Genomic DNA, 13285 nt, shown 5'->3' with positions numbered 1-13285 from the left:
ATAATTTAACACCTATAATTGAGGAGGTCAGACTTAAATGTAAAACTTGGCAGAAATTACCATTAACAATTCTAGGAAGAATTAATCTGGTTAAAATGTGTGTTCTACCAAAGCTGCTATATGTTTTTCATCATTCCCCTGTCTTTATCAGCGATAAGGTATTTAACAAGTTGAATAGCATAATATTCTCTTTTATCTGGCGAAATAAAAACCCGCGGGTTAAAAGATCGATCCTAACTACCGAGCGCAAATATGGTGGGTTGGCCGCACCTAACTTTAAAATATATTATTACGCAGCCCAACTGGGACACCTTCTTCAATGGGTAAATGAGCAGGAAAATTCTGAAGAACTGGTAAAATTGATTAAGAAATCCGCCCCGGGATATACACCACTGCAGGTGTTGCTTGATGAATCCAAGTTTAAGAGATCACCACCCATAGTAGTTCAAGCTAGGAAGATCTGGAGGTGGATTAGCAGAAAGGTGGGATCAGAAGGAATTGACCCCGATACGAGCCTTTTTTCCTTGAAGCAACTATATAGGAGTGAATATCAATACGGGGTAAGGTTATGGCGCTCTTATGGGATCACATCTATAGGCCAAGTATATGAGCAAGACCGAGTAAAAACTTTTGACACCATTAAAAATGAGTATAATCTCCCTAAAACGATGTTTTTTCGGTATTTACAAATGAGGAGTGTATTAACTACACATGATAGAGATGCGGAGATTCATATTTGTACTTCACCAGTTAAATTATTTCTTAAAAAATTGGGAAAGAGAAAAAGAATTTCCAAATGCTATAAATTTGTTATGGATAATTTAAGGGGGGAAGAACTTGTTGGTCTAAGAGAGAAATGGGCCAGAGATACCCCAAATTTTGATGACGAGAGTTGGAAGATAGCACTTCAAGTACCTATGCTAGCTACCTCATCTCTAAGAACACAGCAAATTCAGTTCAATGTTTTTCATAGGGTGTATATGACGCCTGAAAAAATATGTAAATTCGACTCAAATAAAAGGGACGTGTGTCCTAAGTGTAATAGGGAAGGGTGTAATTTTATTCACCTAATATGGGAATGTGAGAAGATACAAAGGCTATGGCAGCAAGTAGGTGAAATTTTGAAGCAATGTGGTATCCCGTTAAGAGATGCTACTCCCTTAGAATATATTTTGGGGATATGGCCGTATAATCGTTTTACCCCTACACAGCGACAATTGGCGATAAATTTGTGTGCACTTGTTAAGGTTTTAATTGCACGTCAATGGCTCTCAAAAGAGTCTCCGAAACTGAGGGAGTGGGTTAATTTAGTAAATTATACTTTTGAGCAAGAGAGAAATATTAGTAGGTCACGTAATTGTTTGAATGTTTTTTGCGAAATTTGGGGTGGATGGAAGAACTCTAAACACTATAAGGAAACAAAGCCCTTGGCTCTTATGTTGGTTAACTGATGGCATTGTATTCACGAATTCACAGATGTTGTGTGTGTTATCAGTCTAGAACTGTAAATAATAGTATTTAACATTAAAAGGGAAAGGGGAAGAAAGAAGGAAGGGAAGAAGAAAAGGGAGAAAAAAAAAAAGGAAAGAAAGAGAGAAATTTCAGGTGGACATTTGTTGTTGGAAGTTTATACAGGCGCACTTTGTCTTAGATTTACTTAAAGGTGTGGGTTTAGAGAATTTTTAAGGGGGAATAATATGGGGGAGGTATATACGGCTTCTCTGAAATTAAAGAAGATTCAGCTTTTTGTAATCCCCTGTTTTTTTTTTTTTGTTTTTTTTTTTGTTTTTTTGGGGGTACTATCCGAAATATTATTGGGATTTATCCACTGACAAATACTTGGTCTAGGACTGCTTGCTAAAAATGTTTATATATTTGACCTATGAATTCTAGCAGAAGTAACTGCCGGCTTTAAGATATCTAGAACCTATGTTCTTCCTTATGATATATTTAAATAACGACTGTAATGACATTTTGATGAAATGCTGGATTTATTTTGCCAAGGATTGCTCGTCTTGTCTGTCTTATATGTTTAAGTTAGTCTGTATGGCTTTGATGAATGTTTTGTCTTCTAAATTATGTGTTATGAAAAATTGAAACTATTTAATAAAGATGAATTAAAAAAAAAAAAAATAAATAAAAAAAAATCAGTGGCTTGCAACTGTAAGCAATTCAGCTGTTACTATTTTGCTAATACCCATTTTAAAACAAATATGCTACAAAAAAAATTGTTTTAAATGCATCAGTCCTCATAAAAATAAATCACTTGTACAAGATTAAAAGTCAAACGCAAATACTCATTCAAAAACATTTTTCTCTACTAATCAACGTTCAAATTCAGAAACGTAAAGATATGTAGACCAATATTTACTCAAACACACACAACTACAGCACAAAATTGCCATAACGTATAGTGAAAACTGGAAACAACCACTCTGAATGAGCTCTCTCCTACCAGTTTTTCTATTTCAAAAAGTGGCACAGTCATCAAAAGCAAGCAACAGTGGCTTGCAACTGTAAGCAATTCAGCTGTTACTATTTTGCTAATACCCATTTTAAAACAAATATGCTACAAAAAAAATTGTTTTAAATGCATCAGTCCTCATAAAAATAAATCACTTGTACAAGATTAAAAGTCAAATGCAAATACTCAATCAAAAACATTTTTCTCATTTTTCTCAACTACAGCACAAAATTGTATAACTTGATTAAAGTATACAAACTATAAATGGTTTGTTGTAAGTCTAGAGACATTTTAAAATAGAATTATTTAGCATATTATAATATTGGCATACACTAAGATGTTGGTCTTAAATATCAAACAGAATACTTAGCAATTAAAATAATGCACTAATATTACTAACGAAAATATATTGGTAATTTTATCATTTCCCAAAATGCATTCAAAAATAAATCAGTGGCTTGCAACTGTAAGCAATTCAGCTTTTACTATTTTGCTAATACCCATTTTAAAACAAATACGCTGCAAACAAAATTGTTTTAAATGCATCAGTCCTCATAAAAATAAATCACTTGTACAAGATTAAAAGTCAAATGCAAATACTCAATCAAAAACATTTTTCTCTACTAATCAACATTCAAATTCAGAAACGTAAAGATATGTAGACCCATATTTACTCAAACACACACAACTACAGCACAAAATTGCCATAACGTATAGTGAAAACTGGAAACAACCACTCTGAATGAGCTCTCTCTTACCACTTTTTCTATTTCAAAAAGTGGCACAGTCATCAAAAGCAAGCAACATCCATAAGAAACAGAGTTGCCAACTGCCTTCATGCTGAGAAGAGAGCCCTTTAACTCATCATTGTGGTTGGTGAGTTTGGACACTTTCAAGCACATTTCTCCCATCATTGCCTATAGAAATGATCCCTGAAAGTATAGTCTTAATTCCCATTTGTTGATGGTTTAGCTAGACCATAAGAATCAGTATTTAAAGTAATGGAGACATTTTTGTACCATTTTTGAAAGTGGGTAATCGTATTGTTACCCAATTTTCACAAACATAACCTGCTCCACAAATTGAATGATTAAAGTATACAAACTATAAATGGTTTGTTGTAAGTCTGGAGACATTTTAAAATAGAATTATTTAGCAGATTATAATATTGGCATACATAAAGATGTTGGTCTTAAATATCAAACAGAATACTTAGCAATTAAAATAATGCATTAATATTACTATTGAAAATCTATTGGTAATTTCATCATTTCCCACATTGCATTCAAAAATAAATCAGTGGCTTGCAACTGTAAGCAATTCAGCTGTTACTATTTTGCTAATACCTATTTTAAAACAAATATGCTACAAAAAAAATTGTTTTAAATGCATCAGTCCTCATAAAAATAAATCACTTGTACAAGATTAAAAGTCAAATGCAAATACTCATTCAAAAACATTTTTCTCTACTAATCAACGTAAAGATATGTAGACCCATATTTACTCAAACACACACAATTACAGCACAAAATTGCCATAACGTATAATGAAAACTGGAAACAACCACTCTGAATGAGCTCTCTCCTACCACTTTTTCAATTTCAAAAAGTGGCACAGTCATCAAAAGCAAGCAACATCCATAAGAAACAGAGTTGCCAACTGCCTTCATGCTGAGAAGAGAGCCCTTTAACTCATCATTGTGGTTGGTGAGTTTGGACACTTTCAAGCACATTTCTCCCATCATTGCCTATAGAAATGATCCCTGAAAGTATAGTCTTAATTCCCATTTGTTGATGGTTTAGCTAGACCATAAGAATCAGTATTTAAAGTAATGGAGACATTTTTGTACCATTTTTGAAAGTGGGTAATCGTATTGTTACCCAATTTTCACAAACATAACCTGCTCCACAAATTGAATGATTAAAGTATACAAACTATAAATGGTTTGTTGTAAGTCTGGAGACATTTTAAAATAGAATTATTTAGCAGATTATAATATTGTCATACATAAAGATGTTGGTCTTAAATATCAAACAGAATACTTAGGAATTAAAATAATTCACTAATATTATTATCGAAAATCTATTGGTAATTTCATCATTTCCCACATTGCATTCAAAAATAAATCAGTGGCTTGCAACTGTAAGCAATTCAGCTTTTACTATTTTGCTAATACCCATTTTAAAACAAATACGCTGCAAACAAAATTGTTTTAAATGCATCAGTCCTCATAAAATTAAATCACTTGTACAAGATTAAAAGTCAAATGCAAATACTCAATCAAAAACATTTTTCTCTACTAATCAACGTTCAAATTCAGAAACGTAAAGATATGTAGACCCATATTTACTCAAACACACACAACTACAGCACAAAATTGCCATAACGTATAGTGAAAACTGGAAACAACCACTCTGAATGAGCTCTCTCCTACCACTTTTTCTATTTCAAAAAGTGGCACAGTCATCAAAAGCAAGCAACATCCATAAGAAACAGAGTTGCCAACTGCCTTCATGCTGAGAAGAGAGCCCTTTAACTCATCATTGTGGTTGGTGAGTTTGGACACTTTCAAGCACATTTCTCCCATCATTGCCTATAGAAATGATCCTTGAAAGTATAGTCTTAATTCCCATTTGTTGATGGTTTAGCTAGACCATAAGAATCAGTATTTAAAGTAATGGAGACATTTTTGTACCATTTTTGAAAGTGGGTAATCGTATTGTTACCCAATTTTCACAAACATAACCTGCTCCACAAATTGAATGATTAAAGTATACAAACTATAAATGGTTTGTTGTAAGTCTGGAGACATTTTAAAATAGAATTATTTAGCAGATTATAATATTGGCATACATAAAGATGTTGGTCTTAAATATCAAACAGAATACTTAGCAATTAAAATAATGCACTAATATTACTATGGAAAATCTATTGGTAATTTCATCATTTCCCACATTGCATTCAAAAATAAATCAGTGGCTTGCAACTGTAAGCAATTCAGCTGTTACTATTTTGCTAATACCCATTTTAAAACAAATATGCTGCAAACAAAATTGTTTTAAATGCATCAGTCCTCATAAAAATAAATCACTTGTACAAGATTAAAAGTCAAATGCAAATACTCATTCAAAAACATTTTTCTCTACTAATCAACGTTCAAATTCAGAAACGTAAAGATATGTAGACCCATATTTACTCAAACACACACAACTACAGCACAAAATTGCCATAACCTATAATGAAAACTGGAAACAACCACTCTGAATGAGCTCTCTCCTACCACTTTTTCTATTTCAAAAAGTGGCACAGTCATCAAAAGCAAGCAACATCCATAAGAAACAGAGTTGCCAACTGCCTTCATGCTAAGAAGAGAACCCTTTAACTCATCATTGTGGTTGGTGAGTTTGGACACTTCCAAGTACATTTCTCCCATCATTGCCTATAGAAATGATCCCTGAAAGTATAGTCTTAATTCCCATTTGTTGATGGTTTAGCTAGACCATAAGAATCAGTATTTAAAGTAATGGAGACATTTTTGTACCATTTTTGAAAGTGGGTTATCGTATTGTTACCCAATTTTCACAAACATAACCTGCTCCACAAATTGAATGATTAAAGTATACAAACTATAAATGGTTTGTTGTAAGTCTAGAGACATTTTAAAATAGAATTATTTAGCAGATTATAATATTGGCATACACTAAGATGTTGGTCTTAAATATCAAACAGAATACTTAGCAATTAAAATAATGCACTAATATTACTATCGAAAATCTATTGGTAATTTTATAATTTCCCAAAATGCATTCAAAAATAAATCAGTGGCTTGCAACTGTAAGCAATTCAGCTTTTACTATTTTGCTAATATCCATTTTAAAACAAATACGCTGCAAACAAAATTGTTTTAAATGCATCAGTCCTCATAAAAATAAATCACTTGTACAAGATTAAAAGTCAAATGCAAATACTCAATCAAAAACATTTTTCTCTACTAATCAACGTTCAAATTCAGAAATGTAAAGATATGTAGACCCATATTTACTCAAACACACACAACTACAGCACAAAATTGCCATAACGTATAGTGAAAACTGGAAACAACCACTCTGAATGAGCTCTCTCCTAACACTTTTTCTATTTCAAAAAGTGGCACAGTCATCAAAAGCAAGCAACCAACATCCATAAGAAACAGAGTTGCCAACTGCCTTCATGCTGAGAAGAGAGCCCTTTAACTCATCATTGTGGTTGGTGAGTTTGGACACTTTCAAGCACATTTCTCCCATCATTGCCTATAGAAAAGATCCCTGAAAGTATAGTCTTAATTCCCTTTTGTTGATGGTTTAGCTAGACCATAAGAATCAGTATTTAAAGTAATGGAGACATTTTTGTACCATTTTTGAAAGTGGGTTATCGTATTGTTACCCAATTTTCACAAACATAACCTGCTCCACAAATTGAATGATTAAAGTATACAAACTATAAATGGTTTGTTGTAAGTCTAGAGACATTTTAAAATAGAATTATTTAGCAGATTATAATATTGGCATACACTAAGATGTTGGTCTTAAATATCAAACAGAATACTTAGCAATTAAAATAATGCACTAATATTACTATTGAAAATCTACTGGTAATTTTATCATTTCCCAAATTGCATTAAAAAATAAATCAGTGGCTTGCAACTGTAAGTAATTCAGCTGTTACTATTTTGCTAATACCCATTTTAAAACAAATACGCTGCAAACAAAATTGTTTTAAACGCATCAGTCCTCATAAAAATAAATCACTTGTACAAGATTAAAAGTCAAACGTAAATACTCATTCAAAAAACATTTTTCTCTACTAATCAACGTTCAAATTCAGAAACGTAAAGATATGTAGACCCATATTTACTCAAACACACACAACTACAGCACAAAATTGCCATAACGTATAGTGAAAACTGGAAACAACCACTCTGAATGAGCTCTCTCCTAACACTTTTTCTATTTCAAAAAGTGGCACAGTCATCAAAAGCAAGCAACATCTATAAGAAACAGAGTTGCCAACTGCCTTCATGCTGAGAAGAGAGCCCTTTAACTCATCATTGTGGTTGGTGAGTTTGGACACTTTCAAGCACATTTCTCCCATCATTGCCTATAGAAATGATCCCTGAAAGTATAGTCTTAATTCCCATTTGTTGATGGTTTAGCTAGACCATAAGAATCAGTATTTAAAGTAATGGAGACATTTTTGTACCATTTTTGAAAGTGGGTAATCGTATTGTTACCCAATTTTCACAAACATAACCTGCTCCACAAATTGAATGATTAAAGTATACAAACTATAAATGGTTTGTTGTAAGTCTAGAGACATTTTAAAATAGAATTATTTAGCAGATTATAATATTGGCATACATTAAGATGTTGGTCTTAAATATCAAACAGAATACTTAGCAATTAAAATAATGCACTAATATTACTATCGAAAATCTATTGGTAATTTTATCATTTCCCAAAATGCATTCAAAAATAAATCAGTGGCTTGCAACTGTAAGCAATTCAGCTTTTACTATTTTGCTAATACCCATTTTAAAACAAATACGCTGCAAACAAAATTGTTTTAAATGCATCAGTCCTCATAAAAATAAATCACTTGTACAAGATTAAAAGTCAAATGCAAATACACAATCAAAAACATTTTTCTCTACTAATCAACGTACAAATTCAGAAACGTAAAGATATGTAGACCCATATTTACTCAAACACACACAACTACAGCACAAAATTACCATAACGTATAGTGAAAACTGGAAACAACCACTCTGAATGAGCTCTCTCCTACCACTTTTTCTATTTCAAAAAGTGGCACAGTCATCAAAAGCAAGCAACATCCATAAGAAACAGAGTTGCCAACTGCCTTCATGCTGAGAAGAGAGCCCTTTAACTCATCATTGTGGTTGGTGAGTTTGGACACTTTCAAGCACATTTCTCCCATCATTGCCTATAGAAATGATCCCTGAAAGTATAGTCTTAATTCCCATTTGTTGATGGTTTAGCTAGACCATAAGAATCAGTATTTAAAGTAATGGAGACATTTTTGTACCATTTTTGAAAGTGGGTAATCGTATTGTTACCCATTTTCACAAACATAACCTGCTCCACAAATTGAATGATTAAAGTATACAAACTATAAATGGTTTGTTGTAAGTCTGGAGACATTTTAAAATAGAATTATTTAGCAGATTATAATATTGGCATACATAAAGATGTTGGTCTTAAATATCAAACAGAATACTTAGCAATTAAAATAATGCACTAATATTACTATCGAAAATCTATTGGTAATTTCATAATTTCCCACATTGCATTCAAAAATAAATCAGTGGCTTGCAACTGTAAGCAATTCAGCTTTTACTATTTTGCTAATACCCATTTTAAAACAAATACGCTGCAAACAAAATTGTTTTAAATGCATCAGTCCTCATAAAATTAAATCACTTGTACAAGATTAAAAGTCAAATGCAAATACTCAATCAAAAACATTTTTCTCTACTAATCAACGTTCAAATTCAGAAACGTAAAGATATGTAGACCCATATTTACTCAAACACACTCAACTACAGCACAAAATTGCCATAACGTATAGTGAAAACTGGAAACAACCACTCTGAATGAGCTCTCTCCTACCACTTTTTCTATTTCAAAAAGTGGCACAGTCATCAAAAGCAAGCAACATCCATAAGAAACAGAGTTGCCAACTGCCTTCATGCTGAGAAGAGAGCCCTTTAACTCATCATTGTGGTTGGTGAGTTTGGACACTTTCAAGCACATTTCTCCCATCATTGCCTATAGAAATGATCCCTGAAAGTATAGTCTTAATTCCCATTTGTTGATGGTTTAGCTAGACCATAAGAATCAGTATTTAAAGTAATGGAGACATTTTTGTACCATTTTTGAAAGTGGGTAATCGTATTGTTACCCAATTTTCACAAACATAACCTGCTCCACAAATTGAATGATTAAAGTATACAAACTATAAATGGTTTGTTGTAAGTCTGGAGACATTTTAAAATAGAATTATTTAGCAGATTATAATATTGGCATACATAAAGATGTTGGTCTTAAATATCAAACAGAATACTTAGCAATTAAAATAATGCACTAATATTACTATGGAAAATCTATTGGTAATTTCATCATTTCCCACATTGCATTCAAAAATAAATCAGTGGCTTGCAACTGTAAGCAATTCAGCTGTTACTATTTTGCTAATACCCATTTTAAAACAAATACGCTGCAAACAAAATTGTTTTAAATGCATCAGTCCTCATAAAAATAAATCACTTGTACAAGATTAAAAGTCAAACGCAAATACTCATTCAAAAACATTTTTCTCTACTAATCAACGTTCAAATTCAGAAACGTAAAGATATGTAGACCCATATTTACTCAAACACACACAACTACAGCACAAAATTGCCATAACGTATAGTGAAAACTGGGAACAACCACTCTGAATGAGCTCTCTCCTACCACTTTTTCTATTTCAAAAAGTGGCACAGTCATCAAAAGCAAGCAACAACCATTAGAAACAGAGTTGCCAACTGCCTTCATGCTGAGAAGAGAACCCTTTAACTCATCATTGTGGTTGGTGAGTTTGGACACTTTCAAGCACATTTCTCCCATCATTGCCTATAGAAATGATCCCTGAAAGTATAGTCTTAATTCCCATTTGTTGATGGTTTAGCTAGACCATAAGAATCAGTATTTAAAGTAATGGAGACATTTTTGTACCATTTTTGAAAGTGGGTAATCGTATTGTTACCCAATTTTCACAAACATAACCTGCTCCACAAATTGAATGATTAAAGTATACAAACTATAAATGGTTTGTTGTAAGTCTGGAGACATTTTAAAATAGAATTATTTAGCAGATTATAATATTGTCATACATAAAGATGTTGGTCTTAAATATCAAACAGAATACTTAGCAATTAAAATAATGCACTAATATTACTATCGAAAATCTATTGGTAATTTCATCATTTCCCACATTGCATTCAAAAATAAATCAGTGGCTTGCAACTGTAAGCAATTCAGCTGTTACTATTTTGCTAATACCCATTTTAAAACAAATATGCTGCAAACAAAATTGTTTTAAATGCATCAGTCCTCATAAAAATAAATCACTTGTACAAGATTAAAAGTCAAACGCAAATACTCATTCAAAAACATTTTTCTCTACTAATCAACGTTCAAATTCAGAAACGTAAAGATATGTAGACCAATATTTACTCAAACACACACAACTACAGCACAAAATTGCCATAACGTATAGTGAAAACTGGAAACAACCACTCTGGATGAGCTCTCTCCTACCACTTTTTCTATTTCAAAAAGTGGCACAGTCATCAAAAGCAAGCAACATTCATAAGAAACAGAGTTGCCAACTGCCTTCATGCTGAGAAGAGAGCCCTTTAACTCATCATTGTGGTTGGTGAGTTTGGACACTTTCAAGCACATTTCTCCCATCATTGCCTATAGAAACGATCCCTGAAAGTATAGTCTTAATTCCCATTTGTTGATGGTTTAGCTAGACCATAAGAATCATTATTTAAAGTAATGGAGACATTTTTGTACCATTTTTGAAAGTGGGTAATCGTATTGTTACCCAATTTTCACAAACATAACCTGCTCCACAAATTGAATGATTAAAGTATACAAACTATAAATGGTTTGTTGTAAGTCTAGAGACATTTTAAAATAGAATTATTTAGCAGATTATAATATTGGCATACACTAAGATGTTGGTCTTAAATATCAAACAGAATACTTAGCAATTAAAATAATGCACTAATATTACTATCGAAAATCTACTGGTAATTTTATCATTTCCCAAATTGCATTAAAAAATAAATCAGTGGCTTGCAACTGTAAGTAATTCAGCTGTTACTATTTTGCTAATACCCATTTTAAAACAAATACGCTGCAAACAAAATTGATTTAAATGCATCAGTCCTCATAAAAATAAATCACTTGTACAAGATTAAAAGTCAAACGTAAATACTCATTCAAAAAACATTTTTCTCTACTAATCAACGTTCAAATTCAGAAACGTAAAGATATGTAGACCCATATTTACTCAAACACACACAACTACAGCACAAAATTGCCATAACGTATAGTGAAAACTGGAAACAACCACTCTGAATGAGCTCTCTCCTACCACTTTTTCTACAGATAGGGCAGGCCTTATGCTTGCTGGCGAACCGCCAGCAGCATGCTGCTGGCGATCCGCCAGCAACACGGCGCGCCATCTGACTGAGACGCGCGTGCGTCCCCCACGCACGTGCGTCTCAGTATCCGGGCGGCCGGCGGGCGAGGCGGACGCAATACTGTCCGCCTCCCGCTCGAGGGGGGCTGGGGGGACCCGAGGAGGCTGTGGGGGGGTGCGGGCGCCCGGTGTGGGCACCGGGCGACCGTCGGAAGGGGACGGCAGCACCGTCGGAAGGGGACGCGCGCGCACCTCGTGCGCGCGCGTCCCCTTCCGACACACAGATGGCGCGGGAGCAGGGAATGGCAAATGGCGTCGCCGTCGCCATCCCCTGCAAAGATGAGCCCGGCCCCATCTGTATTTCAAAAAGTGGCACAGTCATCAAAAGCAAGCAACATCCATAAGAAACAGAGTTGCCAACTGCCTTCATGCTGAGAAGAGAACCCTTTAACTCATCATTGTGGTTGGTGAGTTTGGACACTTTCAAGCACATTTCTCCCATCATTGCCTATAGAAATGATCCCTGAAAGTATAGTCTTAATTCCCATTTGTTGATGGTTTAGCTAGACCATAAGAATCAGTATTTAAAGTAATGGAGACATTTTTGTACCATTTTTGAAAGTGGGTAATCGTATTGTTACCCAATTTTCACAAACATAACCTGCTCCACAAATTGAATGATTAAAGTATACAAACTATAAATGGTTTGTTGTAATTCTGGAGACATTTTAAAATAGAATTATTTAGCAGATTATAATATTGGCATACATAAAGATGTTGGTCTTAAATATCAAACAGAATACTTAGCAATTAAAATAATGCACTAATATTACTATCGAAAATCTATTGGTCATTTCATCATTTCCCACATTGCATTCAAAAATAAATCAGTTGCTTGCAACTGTAAGCAATTCAGCTGTTACTATTTTGCTAATACCCATTTTAAAACAAATATGCTACAAAAAAAATTGTTTTAAATGCATCAGTCCTCATAAAAATAAATCACTTGTACAAGATTAAAAGTCAAACGCAAATACTCATTCAAAAACATTTTTCTCTACTATTCAACGTAAAGATATGTAGACCCATATTTACTCAAACACACACAACTACAGCACAAAATTGCCATAACGTATAATGAAAACTGGAAACAACCACTCTGAATGAGCTCTCTCCTACCACTTTTTCAATTTCAAAAAGTGGCACAGTCATCAAAAGCAAGCAACATCCATAAGAAACAGAGTTGCCAACTGCCTTCATGCTGAGAAGAGAGCCCTTTAACTCATCATTGTGGTTGGTGAGTTTGGACACTTTCAAGCACATTTCTCCCATCATTGCCTATAGAAATGATCTCTGAAAGTATAGTCTTAATTCCCATTTGTTGATGGTTTAGCTAGACCATAAGAATCAGTATTTAAAGTAATGGAGACATTTTTGTACCATTTTTGAAAGTGGGTTATCGTATTGTTACCCAATTTTCACAAACATAACCTGCTCCACAAATTGAATGATTAAAGTATACAAACTATAAATGGTTTGTTGTAAGTCTAGAGACATTTTAAAATA

At 33.4% G+C, this 13285-nt stretch overlaps 12 non-coding genes across 12 annotated transcripts; all 12 read right to left on the bottom strand.

The window, feature by feature from the left end:
• Window positions 1-3196: 3196 nt before the first annotated feature.
• Window positions 3197-3412, bottom strand: LOC146061264 (small nucleolar RNA U3). The gene has a single exon (XR_014470791.1). It is a non-coding gene; the product is annotated as a small nucleolar RNA U3 (small nucleolar RNA).
• A 614-nt stretch (window positions 3413-4026) lies between these two features.
• LOC146060958 (small nucleolar RNA U3) lies at window positions 4027-4242 on the bottom strand. The gene has a single exon (XR_014470525.1). It is a non-coding gene; the product is annotated as a small nucleolar RNA U3 (small nucleolar RNA).
• A 630-nt stretch (window positions 4243-4872) lies between these two features.
• Window positions 4873-5088, bottom strand: LOC146061096 (small nucleolar RNA U3). The gene has a single exon (XR_014470645.1). It is a non-coding gene; the product is annotated as a small nucleolar RNA U3 (small nucleolar RNA).
• Window positions 5089-5718: 630 nt separating this feature from the next.
• On the bottom strand, window positions 5719-5934 carry LOC146061182 (small nucleolar RNA U3). The gene has a single exon (XR_014470721.1). It is a non-coding gene; the product is annotated as a small nucleolar RNA U3 (small nucleolar RNA).
• Window positions 5935-6564: 630 nt separating this feature from the next.
• LOC146061326 (small nucleolar RNA U3) lies at window positions 6565-6784 on the bottom strand. Its single transcript, XR_014470845.1, has one exon. It is a non-coding gene; the product is annotated as a small nucleolar RNA U3 (small nucleolar RNA).
• Window positions 6785-7415: 631 nt separating this feature from the next.
• Window positions 7416-7631, bottom strand: LOC146061056 (small nucleolar RNA U3). Its single transcript, XR_014470611.1, has one exon. It is a non-coding gene; the product is annotated as a small nucleolar RNA U3 (small nucleolar RNA).
• A 630-nt stretch (window positions 7632-8261) lies between these two features.
• Window positions 8262-8477, bottom strand: LOC146061029 (small nucleolar RNA U3). Its single transcript, XR_014470588.1, has one exon. It is a non-coding gene; the product is annotated as a small nucleolar RNA U3 (small nucleolar RNA).
• A 629-nt stretch (window positions 8478-9106) lies between these two features.
• LOC146061028 (small nucleolar RNA U3) lies at window positions 9107-9322 on the bottom strand. Its single transcript, XR_014470587.1, has one exon. It is a non-coding gene; the product is annotated as a small nucleolar RNA U3 (small nucleolar RNA).
• Window positions 9323-9952: 630 nt separating this feature from the next.
• On the bottom strand, window positions 9953-10168 carry LOC146061192 (small nucleolar RNA U3). Its single transcript, XR_014470730.1, has one exon. It is a non-coding gene; the product is annotated as a small nucleolar RNA U3 (small nucleolar RNA).
• Window positions 10169-10798: 630 nt separating this feature from the next.
• On the bottom strand, window positions 10799-11014 carry LOC146061334 (small nucleolar RNA U3). The gene has a single exon (XR_014470852.1). It is a non-coding gene; the product is annotated as a small nucleolar RNA U3 (small nucleolar RNA).
• Window positions 11015-12046: 1032 nt separating this feature from the next.
• Window positions 12047-12258, bottom strand: LOC146061435 (small nucleolar RNA U3). The gene has a single exon (XR_014470933.1). It is a non-coding gene; the product is annotated as a small nucleolar RNA U3 (small nucleolar RNA).
• Window positions 12259-12872: 614 nt separating this feature from the next.
• Window positions 12873-13088, bottom strand: LOC146061124 (small nucleolar RNA U3). Its single transcript, XR_014470670.1, has one exon. It is a non-coding gene; the product is annotated as a small nucleolar RNA U3 (small nucleolar RNA).
• Window positions 13089-13285: the final 197 nt, after the last annotated feature.

Source organism: Crinia signifera, chromosome 2 (assembly GCF_055691185.1).
Source record: "Crinia signifera chromosome 2, ASM5569118v1, whole genome shotgun sequence".
NCBI lineage: Eukaryota > Metazoa > Chordata > Amphibia > Anura > Myobatrachidae > Crinia > Crinia signifera.
The sequence above is the reverse complement of the archived record's forward strand: the minus strand, read 5'-3'. Positions and strand labels throughout refer to the sequence as shown.